Here is an 8,526-nt window from a genome sequence, read left to right as displayed (position 1 = left end):
CCAAAACCGTGAACACCTCTAAAGAGGGTTTTAAAGCCCCAAAACCCCTCCAAATCACTTCTAGTGCTTAGTTAAGACCTTTGGACTTGCATGCATGAGCTTAGGACCTCAAGATCGTACCAAATGATGTATCGACATGAGTTTACGGCCCAAAAACATGATTGGATCATAAACCCTCATTCATGGACCATAAACACCTTTTTAAGGTGTTAAATTGCCCCTAAACACCTCCAAAAGCTTCCATGAGCTTCCATGAGTGCATAGAACCTTATAATCCTTCAACAAATGCACCAAAACATATTCAAATGGGAAAATCTTGTGTTTACAGCCCAAGAACATTCTTGGACCGTAAACACATATCCTTAGACCATAAACTCGTCCAATGGGTGTTAAAGTGCCTTTAACACCTTGTATGGCTTGGAATTGGACCTAGAACTTTGTATGCTTAACCTACAACCACTAAAACACATGAATCATGGAAAAACATGAGTTTACAGTTGTAAAATGATGTGTTTAACGTAGTGAGCTCCCAAAAACATCTTCATAGACCGTAAACTACTTTTCCAAGATCAATTCAAGTCCCAATCACTTCCTAAGCCATGGAATCAACCCTAGAACCTTCCCATGTGCATTGTAATTGACCTAGGACTACCAAATCACATTAAAACATGGCACATAAGAGTTTACATCTGTAAACTTATATTTTACTTCCGTAAACTCCTCAAATGGTCCTTAAGGTGTTCAAATCTCATTCAGAAGCCTTGAATCCAAGTCTAGCATCAACCCTCAAATTTTATAAGGCCATTTAGCAACCAAGAACACCACCAACATGAGTTTATGGCTGTAAACTCATGGGGAATGGATCATTCGGAGTTTAAACTCCTAAAGGAGTTTACTCTTGAAGAGTAAACTCCATATCCAAGCCATACACATCCATAGATGCTACCCGGGCACTCCAAACACTTGAATTAAAGTGTTTTCGCGTCTAGAAGTGTTTACTCTTATCTAATTAGTGGTTCAAAGTCTAATTAGATACAATTGTGTATCATTTCATATTACATAGGAACCTCGCGCGTTATCAGGACCCGATTTGAGATTTAGCATCCAAACCGACTCGTTTCTCGACTGGTGAGTTCATACCACTACGTCTTTTCCGTGTTTTTCAATGTTTTCAGGGGGGGGGGGGGAATACAAGCAAACTATAAATGTTTTCAAAACTTAAAACTGATGAAATCCTATAAATATGTGGCAAACTTTTAGATATCTTTACCCCTTATGTATTACACGGAGCATAAGGGATGTTTTATCAAACCAAATGACACGAATTTCAACTACAGTAAAGGAAACAATCAAACCAATCAAATTATTATGGGAATAATTTGGGATCTTTAGTTCTTGTTTTACGGACACAGAATTCATCCAAAGTACGTAGATAAACTATTTCTGATTCATTTTATCTCAGTTTAGTCTAGAATATTATGCCAGATAATTTCTTTGTATTAAATTGTATTACTGTATGATGTTTGATAACTACCGAGTATACCGTGAATAATTTAATACTAGCTTGTGAGATTTATCTTCATTAAACCCTTCGGGTTAACAGTAAATCCTCCCCGGAAGTGTAACCAAAGTCTCGTGGAGAGAGAGCGTGGAATTTGTGAATAGATCTATTCGGGACTAACAATCCCACACCTAAACTGCTAGCTACAGTTAGGCGGGCACGCCTAGGGTGACAATTATGGGTATCGTCTGACGCTTGAAGAACGTCAAGGAGGTCTCGTGGTCATATTATCATTCTTACCCAACTCAAAATATGTATTAATATCAAAATATAAGTTTATTCACGGATCGTTATATCTATCTTTGATCTAGTACATGATGGTATTCCCATGGTTTTCAATCTATAGTTTTATGTATTAAAACTACCTACTATGATACAGGATGGTATTCCCATGGTTTTCAATCTATATTTTTATGTATAAAAACTATCTACTGTGATACGGGATGGTATTCCCATGGTTTTCAATCTAGAGTTATACATATTAAACTGTCTTAATAAGAAAATATGGGATTTTCTTGGATAACAACTTCTTCAGAAAACTAAAATAAACATGTTCGTTTTCAGAAAACAAAACACTTATGAACTCACCAGCTTTATGTTGATTTTCAAACTGCTTGTATTCTCAGGTCCGCAATAGACAGGTACCCGCAATCTTTTGCAAAAGATGGAGCGTTTTAGAAGACACGTCTTACTTTTGTTCAAACTTTTGTATAGATAACATGTGTTAATTTACTTTCAAACAAATGTAATTATTCATATGTAATGTAATGTTTTGTGTTTACTATGCTTACTATGTACATTAGTTGTGATATTTACATGACGTCCTCTACCCCGGAAGGTTTCCACCATCGGTGTCGGGGTGTGACAGATTGGTATTAGAGACCTTGTTTATAGTGAACTAGTATACCAAACCTTACATTGTATAAGACTATAAACACAAAGGGGCCTAAGTGCTCTAAACTAAAAGTATACTTTAAAATATAAGTATTTCAAAAGTATACAAGTATACCTAACCGCCGGAATCTGTAACTACGAGTAGAACAAAAGATAAGTAAATGGGTGTTGTGTGCTGCGGTTAAACCTGGGCAGTTATGTAGTCGTGTCTAGGGTCAATATAGCCTGATAAAATATATATTCATTCGAGACACGACCCACATGTGCTTGGGAGTGACTGCGGTGTGATTAATAAGAACCAAGAAGTTAAAGACCTTGAGAGCATCCCCGAAGGCTGCAACTTTCCCGATGTCTTTACGAAAGAGCTCCCGGGAATTCCTCGCGAACGACAAGTTGAGTTTCGCATCAACCTAATTGCTGGAGCTACCCCCGTAGCCAAATCTCTGTATCACTTAGCTCCAGCAGAAATGCAAGAGTCAAGTCAGCTTAATGAGCTGCTCGACAAAGGGTTCATCAGACCAAGTTCCTCACCCTGGGGAGCTCCGATATTGTTTGTAAAGAAGAAAGTGATGGGTTTAGAGCATTCTAACACTTCCTAAGTGTACATGCAACCCTAATAACCTTGGATCTATGTTTGTCTAATTATCATGCAAAGTTGAATTCCAAGGTTATATTCCTATCTAGCATACATGGGGAACAATTTTAACTTGAATGGAAGATAGAATAACTTACCTTGTTGTTGCTTATGTTCCTTGAAACCTTGTGAGCCTAGCACCCCAAGTGTGATGCCTCAAATGCTTCACACAACACCAAATGCTCTTGGAAAGACTTTTTAGAGAATACACACTTCTTGAAATCGGCCAAGCCCTCTAGTTTCTAATGTGTAGCCATTTTTGGTGGAGAATGGGATCCTTATATAGTGTTGACACATCTAGGGTTACACCATGTAAACCCTAATGTGTCATGACTCTTCATTTCCATGACCCATGGGTTTTTAACTCCCATGGAGCATCCTATGGTTAGAACCCAACTTGATAATCCATGGAGCCTCTTAGCCCACTATAAAAGATATGAATGATTTACATAATCAACCCATATATTTAATTAGTTATCCTTTGATCACTTAATTAATTCCAAATTAATTCTTTGATCAAACTAATCAAATAATATTATTAATATATTAGAACTTATAATATATTAATAATCTCCAAGTATTATTCCTCTCATTTAGTTTATCCAATTGCATGGTGCCATGCAACCCAAATGGACCATGCCGGGTCGGGTCAAGTACACCTAGAAATAGTTATGGACTTAGACACCTTATCCAACAGTCTCCCACTTAGATAAGTCTAATAACTATAACTCTAGTACTTCAGGAACCGATCGACAATCGTAGCTCTTTCATGGTTTCTCGGAACTGAGAAGATGATGGTACGCCATTTAAGATAAGGGATCATATAATCCTCTGTTCTAGATATCAGCCGGACAAACACATAGAACAATGTCTTACTTATTGTCCAGCAGTTTGTTTCCCGATTTTCGATTTGTTTGACAAAGAACTTAATTGAACACATCAACTTAGTTCTGACCGGGCCCGGTACATAGGTCAAAACAAAATCATCGAGGGGCCCAGATATCATCTTCTAATCCAAGAAGGAACAGATAAACTTCGACTCATATGTTTGTTCTACCAGTCATTGAATTATACACAAAGGCACGTTTTATAACATCGAGTTACCAATGCGTTTTCGTACAATCAATGATTAAGCAACTTGTAAGTAACAAATCATATCTCTAGGTTTGAAGACTTATATGATATTACCGTCTCACGATCACTCGAGATAGAATTCCATGGAGTGATTCCAGTGAGCGTGGGTTGAGTCCAATGCTCAGAAATTATGAGCACTCATGATTGTTGTAGCCTTATCCAACACCTTAGACCTCTGCAACCACTCATGACAGTCTTGATTCATACCTACTTCCGACATATGACCGACTGTGGAGGTTTGAATAATATGTTATACCAAACAAAATTATTCTGGAAGTCAAAACATGCAAAAGAAATATAGTAAAAGATCGAAAAGAGATAGCAACACTTTACTCATAAATAAAACACCTTTTATTCATCATCTAATGTCAATTACACTTTACAAATTTCGAGGTTATCTAACTACTAAATCTAATATCATCCTTCAGCCCTATGCTCCGAGCATGATGGAGATGCTTAACCCGAGTCAGTCCCTTCGTGAGGGGATCTGTCGGATTCTCATCCGATGATACCCTCTTTGCCACCAGGAGTCCTTCTTCTATTCGATGTCTAATGAAATGGTATTTCTGTCGATGTGTCTGGATCTTCCGTGATCCCTTGGTTCTTTGGCTAAGGCAACAACGCTTTCACTATCACAGAAAATTTCCATTGGCTCTTTAATAGCTGGTACAACTCCAAGGTCTCCAATGAAGTTCTTCAGCCATATCGCCTCCTTTTCCGCCTCGCTAGCTGCAATATACTCTGATTCACAAGTTGAATCAGCCATTGTCTCTTGCTTGGAACTCTTCCAAGAAATTGCTCCTCCGTTTAGGGTAAAGACCCAGCGCGACTGAGAGCAGAAATTATCCCTACCAGTCTGGAAGCTAGCATCACTATACCCTACAACTCTCAAGTCAGCATTCCCACCGAGGGTAAGGACCGAATCCTTAGTCCTCCGTAGGTACTTGAGGATATTCTTTACCGCAGTCCAGTGTGCCTTGCCAGGGTTCGCCTGATACCTGCTAACCATGCTCAAGGCAAAGGCTACATCAGGTCGAGTACACGTCATAGCATACATGATCGATCCTACAGCCGAAGCATAAGGTATTCGACTCATTTCTGCTATTTCAGCCTCAGTGCTAGGGCTTTGTGTCTTACTCAATCTAGCGTTACTCTGAATGGGTAACTCTCCTTTCTTGGAGTCCTGCATGCTGAATCTCTTCAGCACCTTATCCAAGTAGGTACTCTGACTAAGTCTAATTAGTCTTTTATTCCGATCTCTCAAGATCCTTATCCCTAGAATATAGGTAGCTTCTCCTAGGTCCTTCATAGAGAAACACCTCCCAAGCTAGGACTTAACTTCCTGCAGAGTTGGGATGTCATTTCCTATGAGTAGTATGTCATCCACATACAACACCAAGAGGCTAACTATACTCCCACTAGCATTGACATACATGCAAGACTCATCTTCACTCCTAGAAAAGCCAAATTCCTTGACCTTTTCATCAAAGCAAAGATTCCATCTGCGAGGTGCTTGCTTCAATCCATAAATGGATTTCTCAAGCTTACACACTATATTAGGGTACTCGTTGCTGACAAAACCCTCTGGCTGACTCATGTAGACATCTTCAGCCAACTTTCCATTAAGGAAAGCGGTTTTGACATCCATTTGCCATATTTCATAGTCATGAAATGCAGCTATGGCTAAGAGAACCCGAATAGACTTAATCTTCGCTACTGGAGAAAAGGTCTCATCATAGTCCAATCCAGGAATTTGAGAGAAGCCCTTTGCAACCAGTCTAGCCTTATAAGTGTCTACTTTACCATCCATGTCGGTCTTCTTCTTGAAGACCCATTTGCACCCTACTGTCTTACGATCTGGTACATTCTCAACCAAGTTCCAAACTTGATTGTCATACATGGACTGTATTTTGCTGTCCATTGCCTCTTTCCACTTGGCTGACTCAGGGCCTGCCATGGCTTCCGCGTAACTGTTAAGTTCATCCAGACCTATCATTGTCTCATCACTGATAAGTGTATCTCCTTCTGCAGTAATATGGAATCCATAGTAATGCTCAGGAGCATTGCTAACCCTTGTGGAACGCCTCAGAGGTACAGACTTGTCAATTGGCTCAACAGGAGTTTCCTCTTCAAGTTGAGTGTTAGGGTTTGAAGTTCCTTCACCGCTTGAATCTTGAATTTCTTCAAGATCAACTTGCCTCCCACTGTTTCCTTGGCTTATGAACTCTCTCTCTCTCTCTAAAGAAAGCCCTCCTAGCTACAAAGACCACATTTTCACTAGGTCTGTAGAAGAGGTAACCAAAGGATTGTTGTGGGTAGCCGATGAAAATACACCTCTCGCTTCGGGGTTCGAGCCTATCATGAGTCTCGCGTCTCACGAAAGCCTCGCAACCCCAAATCTTGATGTGGTCTAGTTTGGGTACTTTACCAGTCCACATCTCGTGAGGAGTTTTGGCAACTTTCTTTGTAGGGATTAGATTAAGGATATGGGCGGTAGTCTCTAAGGCATACCCCCAGAATGAGATTGGTAGCGAAGCTCGACTCATCATGGAACGAACCATATCCAACAAGGTTCGATTACGCCTCTCAGCTACACCATTCAACTGTGGTGTCCTGGGAGGTGTCAATTGTGAGACTATCCCACATTCCCTTAGATAGTCAAGGAACTCTGAACTAAGATACTCACCACCACGATCGGATCGAAGCATCTTAATGTTCCTGCCCAATTGATTCTCGACTTCCTGTTTAAATTCCTTAAACCTTTCGAAAGTCTCTGACTTATGCTTGATCAAGTAGACATATCCATATCTACTGTAATCATCAGTAAAGGTCAAATAATAACGATTAGCATCCCTTGTGGCATGTTTGAATGGTCCACACACCTCCGTGTGTACAAGGTCCAACAAACCTTCACCTCTCTCACAAGAACCTGTGAAGGGTGACTTTGTCATTTTTCCAAGTAAGCATGATTCGCAACTATCATCTGACTTTAGGTCAAATGACTCTAAGACTCCGTCCTTTTGGAGTTGGCCTATGCGTTTCTTGCTTATATGTCCAAGACGACAATGCCATAATGATGCTTTATCCAAGTTATTATTATTAATAGAATCAATACACAAAACATTATTTCCTAAGTTATCTACAACAGATACAGCTTCATACACACCATCACAAGGTAATGCTTTAAAATAAAGAACATTATTAAAGAAAGCATCAATAGAACAAACTTCATTATTAAATGAATAGGTAAACCCTTGTATGTACAAAGCATGAAAGGAAATAATATTTCTTGCCATTCCTGGCGAATAACAACATTTATTCAAATATAAATTCAACCCACTACTTAGCGACAAAGTATAAACTCCAATCTTGGTGACAGGTGTAACTTTCCTATTCCCCATGATTAAGTTTATTCTTCCTTGCTCCACATTCTCACTTCTTCTTAGTCCCTGCAAGTCAGAACAAATATGAATACCACAACCGGTATCAAGGACCCAAGATTTAGAATGGGGTGAGTTATTAGAAATGATAGTGTAAATACCTGCATGGTTGGGTTTAACTTTCCCATCCTTCACATCTTGCTGGTATTTTGGGCTGTTCCGCTTCCAATGAGATTTTTCATGGCAATAGAAGCATTCAGCCTCTTTTGGGTCAGAAGAAGGAGTGATGGAACCTTTCTTGGTTCCACTTGAAGAAGAGCCATCAAGAGTCCGAGCCTTGGTACCCTTAGAAGAGCTCTTTCTCTTCTTCCCTCAACTTTTCTCGATTGCCAAAACCGGAGTAGAGTTTGGAGTAGGAGTGTTAACAACCGACTTCCCCTTAAGACCTGTTTCTGCGGTCTTGAGAAGTCCCTGAAGTTTGCTGAGTGTGACCTCTTCCTTATTCATGTGATATGTCATGCGGAATTGATCATAGCACGATGGTAGGGAGTGCAAAATGATATCTATTGCAAGCTCCTCAGGGAAGTTCACATTAAGCTTCAGCAATCGATCCACATACCTTTGCATTTTCTGCATGTGGCTCGTGACAGATTCCCCGTCCTTCATCATGGTTGTTATCATGGAGTAGATGATTTCATACATCTCTTGTCGTGCACTTTGATGGTATCTTTCCATCAAATCTTGGTGCATTTCATAAGGGTAGAAATCCTCATAAGACTTTTGGAGTTCCGCTGTCATCGTGGCCGTCATGATGCAAGCCACTTTCGTAGCATCCCTTTCATGTGCCTGAAAATCAGCGATCTCCTGGGGAGTTGCAGTGGTCTCATCAATCTCCTTAAGCTCCTTGTCAAGGACATATTCTT

The sequence above is a fragment of the Lactuca serriola genome, chromosome 1 (genome assembly GCF_051521515.1).
Source record: "Lactuca serriola cultivar US96UC23 chromosome 1, Lser_US96UC23_V15, whole genome shotgun sequence".
Lineage (NCBI taxonomy): Eukaryota > Viridiplantae > Streptophyta > Magnoliopsida > Asterales > Asteraceae > Lactuca > Lactuca serriola.
Note: the sequence above shows the minus strand (reverse complement) of the source record.